Raw genomic sequence first — 18,230 nt, 5'->3', positions numbered from 1 at the left:
GAGCCGGGAGCTCGTGTTGTCTGGTCGCAAACGGCTGGAGATCTGAGGTGAAGGGACCTTGTGGCCATCCCCTCCACACCCAGTTGAGCACACGGCTGATAGTCCGGTCCTGGGCAGATGCGGAGGCCACATCAGTAGCCGACACTGGAGCTGCTGGAAGGTCTTCAATCAAGAGGATCGATGATGCTGGAGCTGGGTCTTCCACAAGCGTTGGAAGAGGGCACCGACTAAGAGCATTAGCGTGGCCCAGCGATTTGGTGCAAACAGCGGTAGAGGCATGAATGAAGCCATGATTCCGATGCCGATGTGGAGGGCGATGGATGGAACACAGTGCTCTAGCCAGAACGGTCAGCTCTGAATTAGTTCTGCTCAGTGATTCCGCTCAGTGAGCGTCCGAATCTGGCTGTGCTCTGATGTCCATCCATCCCATCTTCGTCGCCAGTATTAAATAGTGGGTAGACAACACAGCGATTCTTCAAGAAGCTCTTTATTTGGAAGCCAGAACAGAACAGAACTGCATTGCCGAGCTGGCCTGCTTTTATAGAGGCTGGCTCAAACAATGTATCAAACATAATTCAAAGTTCCCTCCTAAAGTTCCCTCCTAAAACAGCTGTCAAGGACCTGAGGGAAAACTATATGCACTAATACATAACACTGGGTTTTACAAATTCATAGCGCAATGTTATTCATGTTTACTCAAATGTAACTTCCATTGATTCAAATGGACATTCCTGTAAATAAACAAACATACCATTGTTATATAATGTCAGTGTCTAGTTTAACAGCCGGAAGAAATATCAACAACCTCATATATGCAGATGACACAACCTTAATGGCAGAAAGTGAGGAGGAATTAAAGAACCTTTTAATGAGGGTGAAAGAGGAGAGTGCAAAATATGGTCTGAAGCTCAACATCAAAAAAACCAAGATCATGGCCACTGGTCCCATCACCTCCTGGCAAATAGAAGGGGAAGAAATGGAGGCAGTGAGAGATTTTACTTTCTTGGGCTCCTTGATCACTGCAGATGGTGACAGCAGTCACGAAATTAAAAGATGCCTGCTTCTTGGGAGAAAAGCAATGACAAACCTAGACAGCATCTTAAAAAGCAGAGACATCACCTTGCCTACAAAGGTCCGTATAGTTAAAGCTATGGTTTTCCCAGTAGTGATGTATGGAAGTGAGAGCTGGACCATAAAGAAGGCTGATCGCCGAAGAATTGATGCTTTTGAATTATGGTGCTGGAGGAGACTCTTGAGAGTCCCATGGACTGCAAGACGATCAAACCTATCCATTCTGAAGGAAATCAGCCCTGAGTGCTCACTGGAAGGACAGATCATGAAGCTGAGGCTCCAATACTTTGGCCACCTCATGAGAAGAGAAGAATCCTTGGAAAAGACCCTGATGTTGGGAAAGACTGAGGGCACTAGGAGAAGGGGAAGACAGAGGACAAGATGGTTGGACAGTGTTCTCGAAGCTACAAACATGAGTTTGACCAAACTGCGGGAGGCAGTGCAAGACAGGAGTGCCTGGCGTGCTATGGTCCATGGGGTCACGAAGAGTCGGACACGACTAAACGACTAAACAACAACAACAGTTTAACAGCTTTGCTTTCCTCTCTGTTTGAAGGCAGTGAGGCCTTGTAAAAATAAAATGTGATTTACTTAGATCAGATGTTTGTAAGGCAGGTTATATTTCTATTTACAACTGAAAGTGATGTGACAAACCATTGTTGCTCATGGTGCATATATTCATTGATTTATCCCACCATCTTTGCTCTGATCAGAGTTCTTAGGATTTCATCATTCTTTAAAAACCCACAAAACCTGTTTGAGCAGAGACAGTGGTGGGGCTAAAAAATTAGGGTGTGTTCCTTCTGCAATGATGACTGTGTCACTGCCTTAGTTTCTTACATTTTACAGTCTAAACACTTGCTGTATTATGTCACTGCTTTGGTGAGAGATAAAAAGGCTTCGCTTTGATTTGTTCACTCCTAATTAACTTCCTCCCTGCAACAGTCTAAATTAATAAGATTTGAACATTTAATTTGAAAATACTAAAAAAAAAAGGTGTCAGCTATTACAAAGAGGACAAATAAATAGGCACACTATGAAAACACACAGTAGAGACTTTTGTCTTGCTCCCAAATGATGCCAATTAAGCTTTTATGGGAGAAGGAAATCATGGTGAACAGCACCAGACATTATATTGGCTTTTAATATGTGCTCTCTAATTACAATAACAGGCTTGGGTTGTTTTTGTTGTTTTTGTTTGTTTGTTTTGTAATGACCACAACTCTGTCACAGTATTTTGTACCCAATATTTTTTTTCAACACAAAACCAACAGAACGATTTATGTCCAGAAATTGATAAAAAAACAACAACCCAGAGCATCCCACAATGCCTGTGGCAATGTTTGTTCCCTTCATGATTTACCTCTATCATTGTTCTGTGACTTTACCTCATCCTTGTAATATTTTGACAGCACAGTCCTAAACCTGTTTTAGTCAGAACTTCAGAAGGAAGTCCCAGAATGCACAACAGCACTTGCTCCCATGTAAATGTGAACAGGATTGCACCCAGAATCATATCTAAACCTCCAGTGTGTGGATTGTGCCTACGGATCCAGAGATGGGGGGCTTCTTAATTGTTTACCAGTTTCCTGAAAATAAAGGACTAACAATAGCCAAGTTATTAGAAAGAAAATCCAAACAATAATCTGGGCAATAACAAATGGAAATTTACCACAGCACTCTCTATGTGCTGAAGAACAAAGCTCAGTTGTCAGGTAATGTCTAATTTATGTATTTAGGGTGAGTCTTTCATTTAAAAAATAAATTATCTAGCATAAATTATTTTCTAGCTTTGTAGTATGTAATTATGTTGAGTTTTTTCCTCTGGGCTGGAGGAATAAGATGAGCTGGAGGAAAGTGAGGTCGTCTGCAATCCAAAATGCTTGTGATAAAACTTGGATGTAGAGCAGAATACAAAACAGGTGTGGTAGCTGAACTGTACTCTCTTGCTTAAAATGATGTTTCTATAAGGTCCAGCAAATATAAAACTAAATGTCCACCAGCACACCATTTCAGATGCAAATCTGAAACACAGCTCACTGTAAACGGAAACATTCAGATTCTTCTTTTGTACTACAGGGGGGGAAAAGATGGCTGTTTATATGCAACCCCAATCTTCAAGAGAGCTCCATCCATTTTGAAAATGTCAATACTATATTTCAGAACGGGCTATGGCTGCCTTAATTTGGATCCTTTAAAAGATTTGCATCAGTGTGTTTGCAGTTGTGGCTTTATTGATTTCAAAAGGCCCCATTTCATCCATCTGCACTTCTTTTCCCAACTGAATTTTATATATAGAAGTGCTATTCATATGCTGGTTCTGTTTCCCATTCCTTCAGGCAGTGGAGAGATGCTTGAGCAGACGTAGCCACAGAGCTGTCAAACGCTATATGGGCATACAGTATTGGTCTTAAACCCACTATCCTCAGAGTGAGATTGAAGCATAGACATCTGTTCAATAATGCTATTCGGGGCTTTTTTTTAACAGCTTACTCAACTTGGCTGTTTACGTGATACTCCTGTTCCTATAGCAACTCTTAAAATTTCAGGAAATGTCTACAGTAAGTAGATCTAAATTGAAACTATTAATTCAAGGCAACGAGGGTGGGGGGTAGACTTAGCTTCTTCTTTTTTTGAAAGAGAAACCTGCAGTACATAAAGAGCAAGTGTAGTAGCCTAAGACTTAAGCAGAGAGTTAGTTTAGCTATCACAAAACGTCACAGCATTGTCCTGTCTAAGGCTTGGAACAAAAGGTCACTGAAGTTCTTCTACGTGCTGCGTTATCATGTCCTCTTGGGACAATCTAGAAGCAAAGAGTTGCTCATTTGGGGCCTATTAGGATGGATTCCTGATGGCTCTATGGGGATTATCATGGCTAATGGTTCTGTTGAATTCCTGTCTGACTTCCCTCTGGAATTGGGAAATGGCCCAGGAAGCTGGCACGCAAGCATTCCTCAGAGCTTTTCAAGAGTCCAATTAGCTTCCTGGATTTATGGGGGGAAGGGGATGGCTGCAGCAACAGGAGAAGAAAACATGTGATTAATCACACCCCAAGACTTTGCAAATCATCACCTAACTTTGTCCAGTGCTGTACTGTATGTATGTGTGAGTATGCAAATTTGAGTCATGGACTTGAGAATGGATCTTTAAAGTATCTGAAGAAGTGTGCATGCACATGAAAGCTCATACCAATGACAAACTTAGTTGGTCTCTAAGGTGCTACTGGAAGGAATTTTTAAATTTTCTTTAAAGTATATAAGCATTGGACAATTCTTCATTTTTACGGGGCATGGTGCTCAAGCATATACTGGCAACTCAACTTGGCTGCTCCATGTGCTTATTTCTTTATTTTGGAAAAAAAAATCATGGTTCAATTTCAACATCATTTTGACAACTAGAAATGTTCATGTTGTTTCTCTTCTCCATGTTCCATTACTTATGCTATTTGACAATTAGAATTGCTCCTGACAGAAAAGATCTACCATAAAGACAAACCATAAAATATGTTTTGCTAATAGTGCTATATCTAATTTTATATTTAAGGACATACTCAAAATGCTTTTAAAAAAACCTCATCTTACTTCTTCAAAGAATAAATGTCTCTGAAAGAGATAAAGATCAAAAGGAATTCACCTCTTATAGTGATTGCTCCTGTTTTTTTTTATATTTACATCTTTTGGCCTCCAAAGCAGCTTATAAAAAATAACATACAGATACAAAATTCAAGTACAAAAAAAATCAAGCTCAAAAAAAATTCAAGCTAACTAAAGCTTAAGACAGTTTTTTTTAAAAAAATAATTTTTATTGAGGATTTTCAGCTTAAATATTTATCATATCATCATAACATAGACAATTAACCTAGAAAAACAAAAAAGAAAAGAAGAAAAAGGCACAAAAAAGAAAAAGAAAAAAGAAATAAAGAAAAAAACATTGGGGGGAAAAGGCAGAGAAAAAAAATCAATCTTATCTAATATTCCTTAACATAACTTCGACTTCCCCGTCCCTCCCTTCCTGAGTCCATTTTAATCCCAACTTCAGCAATTTCCCCCATTTAACAAATTCCTCTTATACCACAATCTAAATTATTACATAATTAATTAATTTCACATCCTATAACATTCCCTTAAAAATATTCAATCTATAAAAACCCCTTAGCCTATAATTTCCCTAAAAAATATTCCCAATTATTTATCTAATGACCTCACTATAAATTTATTACCCATATTTTTTAACGCCTCCCTCCTTCCCCTGAGTGGCAATTCCCTGTAAACCTTGGCCAGCTCCTTATAACAATCCATTTTCGTACCATTTAGTCCATCCCCTGTTTAGAGTTCCTTATATTTTTCACCCCACTCTGTCTCTTACCCACTCTCCCTCTCTCCACTTCTCCTTCTGTTGTTCCAATCTCTGTCCCCGTTTCCCTTTCCCAGCTTTCTTCTTCTTGTCCCCCCAAAGCCAAATCTTGTTCTGATCTACTGTCATTGTCTGATTGACCTTGACCAGAATCTGGACTCCCTCTCCCACTGAGAGACCAGCATCCTGAGTCTTTTCTTGGACTGGAGCCTTCTGAATAAAATCAATGTCCTTTGCAGCTTCTCTCACAAATTGCTCGGGTTCCACTTTTTTCGGCTTATCTTGAATCTCATCTTGTAATTCCAAAGTATCCTTTAGGGGAAACAATTGTATCACTTCTTTAAAACTTTGTGTCTGTCTTCTATATTCCTGCACATCCTCCCCCAAATCTTGGACTAATTCTAACAGATGTTGCATACCATCTTTGTCCAGTTGGGGACTCATTGTTTTGTCTGTCCAGTTCCTTTGTGTTCTCAAGTTACATTGGAAGGCATATGCTGTTATTTCCAAAGACGGATCCCGTTATTTCTACACCTAATTTAAAAGTTCAAGAGTTCTTCTTGATAGATAACTTCCTAGCTGGTGACATCACAATGGCGGCTGGTCTTTGTTTCCAGGCTCTTGCCCCCAGGTTACCGAAGGGCTCGTTCCAAGTTCAAATTTTTTGCAGAGATCCACAGAATCCAATCTCCTTCCCTTGGCTCTGCCCCACAGGGAAGGAGTCCAACATAATTTTTTAGCGGATTTTAAAGTCCCGTTTCAGCATTTTAGCTGCAGGTTTTGTAACTGCTTATTTATCTCAGTGGGGGGGGGGGGAACGACCTCCGTTTCCTTTTTAAATTCCCCTCCCAGGATCAAATCTTCTCCAATTGTTAATCCAAAAAGAATTTACTTACAAGTCCAATCTTTATTTGGAGGTATCTGATGCTCAACTGTCATCGGCACGGAGCTTTACGTCCCAGAGGTAGCAGTCTACCCAAGGCTCCATCCCGCTCAGCCTGTTCTCGGCGCTCCTCAAAAGGTGCAGCGAACGGGACTCTGCGGGGCTCAGCTGGGTTCCCACATCCCCGGAATGCTCAATCTGGGGGTTCTCCGGGGGTCATGGTGCCCTCGTGACTCTCCCCCCCCCCCCGGGTCGCTAGGGGCCTCAGACACCGAGGATTCCCCCGCCGATCGGCAAATGGTGACAGACCGGAAGTCCTGCCTATGTGCTCTAAAGCTTAAGACAGTTTTTTTCGTTGGTGGTTCCAGCACAGTCTCCTGCAGCAGTCCCCTGAGATATTACTACCCTAGTCCCCTCCTGCTTGTTATGCATTGCAAAAGTAACTTCTATCTCTGTATGGAGCATTTGAACACTCTTTAATAGCTTGTGTTGCACTGACTTCTGATGCATTTATTTGCTTACTCTTGTTATTTACCTACTTACTGTATTTATATCTTATACTTTTGGTCTGGAAGAACCCTGAAGGCACCTTGCAAGGAAATTAAATTAAAAAAATACAACAGTAAAGCAATATACAATAAAGCAACAAAAAGCAATAAAAATACATAAAAGCAAAGCAAAACAGCAGTATTACAATAAAAAACCATATCCAGCAGCCCAAAGCATCAGAAGCTAGAAGCTGTTACAGCACTAAATGGATCATAAAGAGTGTTCTTAAAAAAGAGAGAGTTTAAGCAGGTTGTGTAACTGAAGATTTTAATCTCACAAGGACTGTATCTATAGAAAAACTGCAATATGCAGTGCAATCCTAAATGTATATTCGTTACAAGTTCCATTGGATCCAGCACCGCTTACTCCCAAATGAATACACAGGATCACACACTCAAACATGCTGAGAAAAAGATAGGGAAGAGTAAAGGTGTGGGATGGAAGCATTATTTGGTAAATGAGATATGGGTCTTTAATTTGGAACTACAACTGATGTGTTTTGGGGTCCAGTTTTGTAAGGTTGCATTGCCTTGATCCATGCTGAAAGTAAATGTGTTGAGTTAAGTGGAAGCTTCTAAGTGAATAGTGAAGATGGTGAGGGAACATATCTCTGTGTCCAACTGTGCAAGACTTTGGGATCTTCAGCAGAGACAGGTGAAACAATTTGGTGTGTTTAGGATTTTGACAGGGGGCTATCCTCTGCAGAGTAATTTATTCAATGTTGGAAGTGTTGACTCCACCTTTTAAAGTCTGATTAAGAAAAACAATTGATCATGTCGTACTGGATGCAACAATGAAAAGAAGAACTCTCCTCTGCAACCTGATTTACAGAGACACCAACAATTTATCTTTGGGAGCTCACTTTGGAACAAAAACCTTTGGGGTCTACTGTTGACAATTTTGTGGAAGTTCTTACAAGATATGATTCGTTGTCATTGAAAAGTTGTAGCATTATAGTCAGTACAGTACATGATGGTGGTAATAAGGCCTCTCCCCTTGGACTTGCAGTGACATTAATCCCCATAAGAAGTTAGGGTAGGGATAGGAAATCTACTGCCCCCGAGTCAAGAAGCATATATACACACACTTGATCAAAAATGTAATTTTTAGAGACCCAGGGAAGGAGGCTGAAATTAGAAGATATGTGTACAAGAATCACATTTATTTGTTTGTTTGTTTGTATACTGTTCTAGATCTGCAGGTCCCAGGGCAATTACAATATAAAAACACAATATAAAATCACAAAATACATAATAAAAATTAAAACCTCCCAATAACAACCCAATAGTAAGAAAGAAAACCAATAATTCTTATGCTTATAAGAATATCCTTCATAGTTTGCTAAAGAGCAAAACACAGAACTGACTATGACCAGGGATAGATACCAAATACCGTAATAGTTGATAAATAGCAGCAGTTGGAGTATACGAATTAGTTACACATATTAAAAGGGGAAAGAGGGTGGTGGAGAGAGATGCAGAAGCAAGTACAGCGGTACCTTGCTTTAGGAACTTAACCCGTTCTGGAAGTCCGTTCTTAAACCAAACCGTTCTTAAACCAAGGCGTGCTTTCCCATAGCAGCAGGGGACTCAATTTACAAATGGAACACACTCAATAGGAAGCGAGACGTGTTCTGCTCCCAAGGCAAAGTTCACAAACCAAAACACCTACTTCTGGGTTTGCAGTGTTCTTAATCCAAGTTGTTCATAAACTAAGCTGTTCTTATACCAAGGTACCACTGTTTTGCAAACATACTTGTAAAACAAAGAGAAAGAGAGAGGGCACAAAGGAATATGCTGGAAAATTGTACAAAAGCAATCCATTTTTCCCCCACATTCTTTCAGCTCCTAATTGTAGCATTGTAGCTTAACCAACATGCCTGGGGTTGGTTTGATGTGTTTTGCTTACAATCCAGCATGTATCAGACAGGTGGCAGGGTAAAATACATACTAGGATGTCATAGCCATGCTTTTGTTGTTCTTGAATATGAATACTCCTACTTACTTCATCATAGTGATGAAGAGGTTTCCCCTCTTGGTTCTAGCTGCTGGCAGCTCTTCAGAACTTCTTCCCACTGATTAGGTCTTGCACTTGTTCTTCCATGGCCTTAATAGCTCTCTTCAATATTTAAAGCCAGCAAACCTGTGCTGATATCAATATTTCAAAGCAAGGCAGCAGCCGCATTGCCACTAGGCAAGAAGCCTGGAAAAAATAAAACAATTTGATTTCTTTTGAACATGCACTGGAGACCTGGGATTTTAATAACATTTTGGAGTTTAAATTATATTTAAAATATTTCTTCAATAAAAATTGATTCAAGAAAATAGGATTATTATTATTATTGCAGCAGGGGGGAAAACCTGATTTAATTTGATGTGAATATGCTTATGCTTAGAGGGTGTTTGATGGATCCTAATCTCCACGATTCACAATGCTTTTGTGCCCATGTATTGAAAATGTATACTCATAAATCATTTCAGTGTGCCATGTGCACACTTTCCTGTTTTGATCTTTATGTGCCTTCTTCGGTTGATACTCAATGGGGATTTAAATGTTCCTACTTGATGTCTGCTGCACTAAAAAGTGATTTTCACAATGCATTCCCAGAGTAATCAGTTTTACTTTGGATATTGTTTTCTTGAGAATACCGCAGCTGGAGAATGCTCTGGGGCAAAGTAAATAGGGAAAATGGACACTTAGAATCATTTAGGGACTTTTCAGTAAATAGAATGAGATACAAAATGTACCATCACATGTACACTTTTATATAGAAGTGACATTATTGGGGCTTTTATTGCCACTGTTCAGTGCACAAAGTGACTAACTAAAGCAGATAGGGAATAGAGATATGCAATAATATTTCTGTATATATTTCATAAGCCTAGACTATAAATGGGGTGTTTAGGGAGAGTAGTACTTTTGATGGATGACACACTGTGTTCCTTCTGGGGTAGTTTGTCCAGCTTTTATCCCCACCCTGTGCACTCAGCTCTCATCTGTGGCCCCTAGAAGCTGTCAGCATGCTACAGCAGCCACACCCCAGGAATAGTTTTGACTGGCTAGCTAAACCAGGTTGAGGGTAGCCAGTAGGTCTCAAACCCTGAGTGAATTAGGAACTCCTCCCTGCATGTGAAGACAGCAACTGGCAGATTAAGCAGATGAAACCAATAGTGGGTCCGACGGTCAAGAAGGTGGTTTCTGTACATACTGTAGAGGGATGTGAGGGGCAGATGGAGCACATCAACCGGGGAAGGTAGCCCATCTAGGAGAAGGAAAACTCTGATCCTAAACCTCGGCTGTCTTGCAGGATATCTTAGGGGAAAGAAAAGGCTAAGGAGTAAACCCAACACAAATCCGGAGTGAACTCCCTAAGACGGTAGGATGGCACCTTGTACACCTTCTTCCAGCAACTCCTGCAGCCAAGCTGGTGTCAAATGTATTGCTCTGCTTTCCTTTGGACCACATTAGTGAGGTGGAGAGGGGGCGGTCTTGTCAGGGCAGCCCAGGACCTTCATACACACTGCCCAGGCTTGCCCTCCAAGGAAGTCACTTCGGTGCTGCTAACACAGTGGTTTGACTTCACTCCTGGAGTAACACTCCATTGTCTCTTGAAACAGACTGATGCCAACAACCAGACTACAAATATTTCTTCTCAGAAATTCAGTTTCATAAGCTATAAAGTTAATGACAGAGCTGCTGTTCAGGAGAAATAATGAATTCTGTAACTAAGCACTTGAAGATTTTAAATTCTGAATGAGCATCTGAACCTTTCAGTACATGAACGGGGAAACATTTGCAAAGAAATAGGAATGACAGTTAAATGGAGTTTCTGAGAAAATGGAAGAAGATGAACATTTGTATAACCTGCTACCTGCTCTCTATCATGGCCTCCCAATTTACTAGAAAAGGGTGGGAGATGCAATCCAAGCCAACACCATCCCATCCAGGGAGACAAATATATGCTGACTGGCTTGAATGATTACTTGGAAAGGTTTTCCTTTTTATGCCATGTTAGGGTATAGAGAGGAGTGACCCATATTATTCCTGAAAGTTGCTGCAAATTGTGAAGCCTTGAGGAAAGGCCATAGCTCAGTAGCCCTGCTTTGCACGCAGAAGGTCCCAGATTTATCACCTGGCATCTCCAGGTAGGGCTATGATGAACGACCCTGCCAAAACAAAATAAAAAAATTCCTTCCTGTAGCACCTTAGAGACCAACTAAGTTTGTCATTGGTATGAGTTTTCGTGTGCATGCACACTTGTTCAGATACACTGATACACAAATACAGTACACTGATACACAGATACACTTCAGATGCACACGAAAGCTCACACCAATGACAAACTTAGTTGGTCTCTAAGGTGCTACTGGAAGGAATTTTTTTATTTTGTTTTGACTACATCAGACCAACACGGCTACCTACCTGTAACTAGACCCTGCTAAAGATCCAGTGCCAATCAGCACAGGAAGCACTGAACTAGATGGGTCAGTGGCCTGGCTCAATCTAATGCAGCTTCGTATGCACCTGTATTGCACTTTCATACAAGCAAAGCTGTTGTCAGGGCTCATTTTCTAGGTGGGTTTGATGATAACCTGGAAAGTCTTAAATTCATGGATTTCTTACTTTGGAATTACATTGTCTGTGATTTTTCTTTACTTGCTTTGCTTTGAAAGACTAACCTGCCTGCAACCCTACCTATGCTCACCAGACACACATTCTTAATTTTGGAGCCCCTGAAGTCAGTGGGGTCATACTTCAGAGTAAACATACACACAACTGAGCTGTGTATCTTGGAAATCTTACTTACGCAAAGTAAGAAGATACATGCACAGTTACATATTTTACTTGTGCAAATGGGTTTGGGAAGATAATATGTAGCTTTCTCAATGTGACTTGTTGTTGTTTAGTCGTTTAGTCATGTCCAACTCTTCGTGACCCCATGGACCATAGCACGCCAGGCACTCCTGTCTTCCACTGCCTCCCGCAGTTTGGTCAAACTCATGTTCGTAGCTTCGAGAACACTGTCCAACCATCTCGTCCTCTGTCGTCCCTTTCTCCTAGTGCCCTTAATCTTTCCCAACATCAGGTTCTTTTCCAGGGAGTCTTCTCTTCTCATGAGGTGGCCAAAGTATTGGAGCCTCAGCTTCATGATCTGTCCTTCCAGTGAGCACTCAGGGCTGATTTCCTTCAGAATGGATAGGTTTGATCTTCTTGCAGTCCAAGGGACTCTCAAGAGTCTCCTCCATAGCTGCCAAGTTTTCCCTTTTCTCGCGAGGAAGCCTATTCAGCATAAGGGAAAATCCCTTTAAAAAAGGGATAACTTGGCAGCTATGGTCTCCTCCAGCATCAATGTGACTAGAAAAACAAATTGCACTGCTTTTGTTTCCAAGTTGTTCTCCTGGATGAGAGCAATCTTGTCTGGATCTCATAACAGTGATTAGTTAAATAAAGAAAACTGAAACATAGAATGAATTATAATCCTAAACACACCACCTAAAGAAGCTGAATATGGGAACATTCAGGACAGACAGGAAAAAAGAGCACTTCTTCATATACTACATAGGTAAACTATGGAATTCACTCCCATAAGATGCAGCAATGGACACCAATCTAGGGCTCACCCACATTTACCTTTTGCCCCACAATTTGTAGGCACTGGTCCGCAATTTAAAGCACCATGTCTGAGCCCCTCCCTCTTTTTTGCCCCAGCACTTTCTCAGCGAAAACCCACTAAACAAAGCTGAATCAGAACAAATGGCAATTAGGGTTTCCCACATATTGCTGTTTGCTCCGATTCAGCAGTGAAGAGTATAAGTGTGTTTTTGCAGGGAAAGTGCAGGGACAGAAAAAGTGTGGTACAAAAGGAAGTCTGGATGAGCCCTTAGATGGCTTCAGAAGTGTATTGGACAAATTAAGGGAGGGTAAGTATCAATGGCTACTAGTCATTATGAACAAATTGCTATCTCCAGTATTGGAGGCAATCTGGGCTCTTAATCTGAGTTACTGGAGAACATGAAGGAGTGAGCAAGTGCTATTGGGCTCATATACTTAGCTTCCCATAAGCATCAGGGAGGAGAGGGCAGAAATGTTTGAGCTGCAGGAGTGATCTGCTTAGCACTATTTTTAATTCCTCCCCTTGTGTTGTTAAATTCCAGATTTTAAGAAGGCAAAAACGAGGGGTGGGAATACGTAAAGCTCTATGTAATAAAATGTCACCAGTGCAAACTCATTAACCAATAATGCCTGACTATATATTTTACTCTGTAGTTTGATTTGAAATCAAGGTCTTGGTCCATGGTGTTTCGCCTACCTAGTTTCAAGGTGTGCAGAAACAGCCACTTGTGTCTGCTATGAATAGCTGAACTGCAAAAATTATACTCTTAGGGATTTGTAGTTCATTCCACTGGGCATGTAAAAGTGCCTTCTCTCTTGCCCTATAAAATATTTTATTGTTGGAAATGCTAATGAACTCCTGGGGAAAATGAAGTAATCACATATTTCATGAAGGATAGCTTGCCCACTTTCCCAGGTTTGAAAGTTATATTACAAACCATTTTTCATTTGCCTATGAAAGCAGATATGACATTATTAGGTGCTTGCATCTCTTTCTTATCGAGCCACTGTTTTTATTTCCATACAGCTATATTATTTTTACTTCTACTGCTATTTATCCACAGAATGTTAATCCATTCCCAGGAAAGTCCTGCAATTTGTGGTTTTGCAGCAATCATCAGGTCTAGTTTACCCAAATGTTTCTAATAGGCTGGTAGAAATGAGCAGCAGCAGCAGCAACAAACACACACTTCATATTTGAAATACAAGGCCTATATTTTGTTTTCTGAGACAAAGCAATCTCATAAGAAGCAGTCTTACGCAGCTGATAAACAACTTATTTATAAAGGAACAGCTTGGAGGCCTCCAGATACTATTTTATGCCACTTAATTAGCTGACGATGAACTGTAGTCCTAAAGGTTTGAACAAAGAGTAGAACATGAAAGCCCTGAGTTTGGGGTCTACAGAAGGTACTGAATTCTTTTAAAACAAAGTACAGTAGCATTTACTCTGCACAATCCTTTGTATGTGCTGTTGTGTATGTTATGCCCTAAACTTGAACCTTAGGAGATTGAGCAGAATAAGATGTATTGTTTTGAAAATATTTGTTAATAAAAATTAAAAATTCCAACCACTGGCTACATAAGACCGCCTATAAGGAAGGGGTGTCATCTCACCCCTAAATTTATGCATACTATGAGATAACCTTTACCATAAACATCACTAGGAAGTTACCATGGCTATTCCAGGAATTGAGTCTTTGCTGGATCCAGGAATTAAAGGAATTAAAGGGTGCTCAAGCATAAAGTCAACCTGCTCCACCACAACTTGTAATAATAATTATATGTGGCCACAATAGATAAAACATTGGATCTTTTGAGGAAATAGATTAATAATATAATATAATATAATATAATATAATATAATATAATATACTGGGCATAATTGCATATTCTATTCTATTCCATTCTAAATTTATATCCTGCATCTTCCTTCAAAGGAACCTAGGGTGGCAAACATGTCAGTACTAGATGTCAGTACTAAGGAGGGCATTTTGTAGGTTGCATGCATTGTTTTTTGTAAATAATATGTGTATATATATATATGTGTGTGTGTGTGTGTGTGTGTGTGTGTGTTTCTGCTCTTTGTACATGGAATTTTGGGACAAGACAATTTAAGGATGATGAAAGTGCATCTTGCAAGTCTACTTTTAAATATTTGAGGACTGATTCTGATTTGGAACAAAAACCAACCATGTAATAACACCCACATTTAACTTGGTTAGTGGCCACATTTCTAGCATGCAGGAAGACTGGAAAGTGGGAAAGTCACCTGTTCTCTTGGGTGATCCTTCTGCAACGAAGAACTCTAGTTGACACGTGAGCTAATTTCTACCCGTGTTACGGCTGTCTCTACTTGCAGCCAAACAGAAAGTTATGTAGCTTCTCATAATTATTTCTCTGCAGTTTTGCCACACTTTTACAGCAAATGCTGCATTGTTTCTGTTCAGAAGTCTAAGAACCCAGGAAAACATGGAAGACTTGTCTATCTCCAGCTATGCAGTGTAAGAGGAAGGGTGAATCATGGCATAGCGGGCTTCTGAATATGCTAAGATTTGCCCTAGAATAAATGATTATGCAATGTGTACTTGGGGAAACAGAGACATAAATACATCTAAGAGCCTGTGAGTCATACAGGATGCTAATAGGATCCCCAGACAATTGCACCCTAAAGAAAGATAAGGGGCGGGGGTTAAAATTATGAAAAATGAATAATTTAATAAACTGAGATGGGTACAGCAAGAGCACTCCGACAAGACGTTAAGACACACATCATTTCTAATATAAGTATTTTGACAGAAGAAATCACTCAAAATAATCTGATCTCATTAAACACGTATTTTCTGTACTTCACTGGCATACTTTAAATTTAAGAATATTTGAAAAACACGTTTTCTTTTCTTTTTGCACTTTGTGTTCTGTGCCATATGGGATGAAAACTGCCACCTCCAGAATGTTCATCCCTTTATTTACTCATTAAAAAGCAACACCCACCTAGTTCATATGCTTATTCCACCGAAAGGAAGTACTTGCATATCTATCTATCTATCTATCTATCTATCTATCTATCTATCTATCTATCTATCTATCTATTCCTCCTTGTGAAGATGATCTCAGAAAACAGAGGTTCAGGTGTTGTTTTTTAAATGGGAAAAGATTTAATAATTTATTTACTTCTGCAGCATACAATGGACTCCGATTGACTCTTCTTGGAAGCATACATTAATTAATTTCAGCCAACCATGCAAGTCAAAAGAGGGGAAATATCATTCAGAGAGTGGCAGCTTTGTGCTCCATCTGTTTCCACTCTGTTATTTGTTGCAGATGATTACAGCTATAAACCCATGACTATAAAACTGGAGATTAGGTTTACAAGGATGCACATCCAATGCTGCCGTTTGCACTCTCAACCTATCCTAGACCCAAACTAGGATGCAGGCATGCCAACTCCTAGGGGTGGAGGTGTCTTCAGCCCCCTCAGTATTGGCTGGCAGGGGGCCGGGCCCGCTCAATGTTGAGGGGGCAGAGGAGGCCGAGTGCAGGGCTGAGCATGGTGTGTTTCAGTGGCTGGCTGCTTCTGAGCGTAAGAGAGGAAGTCAAGGCACACTGGGTTCTGCACCTGGCCTCCTCCCAATGATGCAACCTTGCCCCCCCCCCAATCTTCTTAGACCAAGACTGAGGTTGCAATGAAATCACCTTTGCAATGGAATAATCTTCGACTCTAAAACTGAAACAATAGTTTTAGGGGAATAGTCCCCTTTTACATTGTCTTTCCAGAAAGAATTGTTGTGTGTCTTAAGGAGAGTATTTCGGCTCCTTGATACCAACAACGTTTGAAAAACGGTCTCTTGTCTGCAAGCAACATTCCCTGCTAGTGTAAACTTTAATGAAACATGCCATAGCAAACCTGTCAGCCTTTCTGACAAGCTAAAGACTTGGGTCATCCAATAATTGAGGCCACATCTTATATGGATATGACAAACAGATATTAATTGAGAACCAGACTATAGTAAACTGTACCACTTCTAACAAGATTCTCTATACAAAATAAATAAATAAACCCTGGCCTGAATAAATTCCAAGTCTAAATAGAAAATTTGTGTGTGTGTGTGTGTGTGGGAATAATTCAGGGAGTTTTCTAGTGAAAACTGAGAGGACTCTGAATCTTCACATGCTAGCTGTCCATAGCTGCCAAGTATCCCGTTTCCGCCGGGAAAACCCCCTTTTTCCTACCGTTTCCCGGCGGTCTCCCGTTTAGCTTTTTATCCCGATATTGTCCCTTAAAACTGCTTCTGCCGGCGGCCATTTTTCTGGTGCCGCTTTGCCCTTCTATGGGCATCAGAAAATGGCGACGCCGGTGCCGGAAGTCGCTTTTACGTGTTTCCGGTCATGCGTGGAAGCGACTTCCGGCACTGGCGCCGCCATTTTCTAGTGCCCATAGAAGGGCAAAGCGCCACCGGAAGTTGCGTCTACGTAACTTCCAGTGTCGCAGGCTGCCGATCCCGGATCTTTCCATCCAGGACTTGGCAGGTATGTAGCTGTCATGGACATTAGCAACCCAGAAAGGCTAGGATGGAGTGGGCATGGTAAACACATGTGGGATTTAAGGGGGCAGGGCTGCTGTAGATGCCTCCATAGCCCTATTCTGCATCCTTGTTGTGCTCTTCTTCATCAGCATCCACTAATTAGTATCCCACTTGCTTCTCCAAAATGGTTCCCAGGGAACTTGGAGCTTCAATAAAAGGATACCAGTTTCTGTTAAAGAACAGACAGCAGTTAAAATGGGATTGCGCCTTATCGAAAGTTGTTTTATCTGAAAATAACTATTCAGCCAGCCAACTGGTTAACAAGCGCTGATTGCCTAGCAAATGCAGAATTTCCCAGCGGGTTTCTTGTAGTTTTCAGAATGAGGACTGGACTGACCCGAGGGCGAGTCTGTATTAACATTCTTAGGGTTGATAGGGCTTCTAATTGGATCTCTCTTTTGCTGTAATTTAGGCCTTACATTGTCCTTTCTTACTTTTCCTATTATACATGATGCTGGAAATGGAGAAGGCAGAAAGTGAGTCACAATATCCTTTGTTCAGCCAGGCCACTGCAGAATCTTTATTGAATATTGTCTGTTGAATCTAAATAGAGGCTGAACAATCACAAAAAGAGAAGGTTCACTCATTAAACAAAAGCAAATGTCCATCTAATGAAGGTAGGTACTATTAGGAGTTATTGTTACTTTCAGTAGTCATTGCACTAGATGGAGGATTATAGTGAAACTAGATTGCACTGCATGGCAAGCTTGAGACATACTTTAATGATTTTGGTTAAGGGCATTTCAGGAAATGGGAAAGTTTTAATATGGCCACTTTCGTATATATATTAGATTTGAAGAGGCCCTACTGAGAACTTGAGTCTGAATGACTGGCAAGGCCCTGGGGGTGAAGAGTTTTATATATTCTTGAGAACACACAAAGAAGGGATGTGAAGGAAGGAGGATGAGCCAGGTTTGCACAAAGGCTGGTTTCCAATTCCAAGTCAAACCTTTATTTTCTGAATGAAGTTAAGTGGAAAGTAAACTAATTTCTCAGGTGCAGTGGAAAGGCTCTAAAACATGCAGGGTCTTCATTTTAAAAAAGCTGGGAATAAATGCACACCATCTGACACACACGGCAGCTTAAGCAGACGTTAAGTAACATGAATAATGCATCCTCACCTCTCAATCATTATCCTGCCTAACTCTGGAAGAGAAGAGGCGATTCTGTGCAGA

Source organism: Zootoca vivipara, chromosome 2, assembly GCF_963506605.1.
Source record: "Zootoca vivipara chromosome 2, rZooViv1.1, whole genome shotgun sequence".
NCBI classification, from domain to species: Eukaryota; Metazoa; Chordata; class Lepidosauria; order Squamata; family Lacertidae; genus Zootoca; species Zootoca vivipara.
This window is presented reverse-complemented; position numbering follows the sequence as displayed.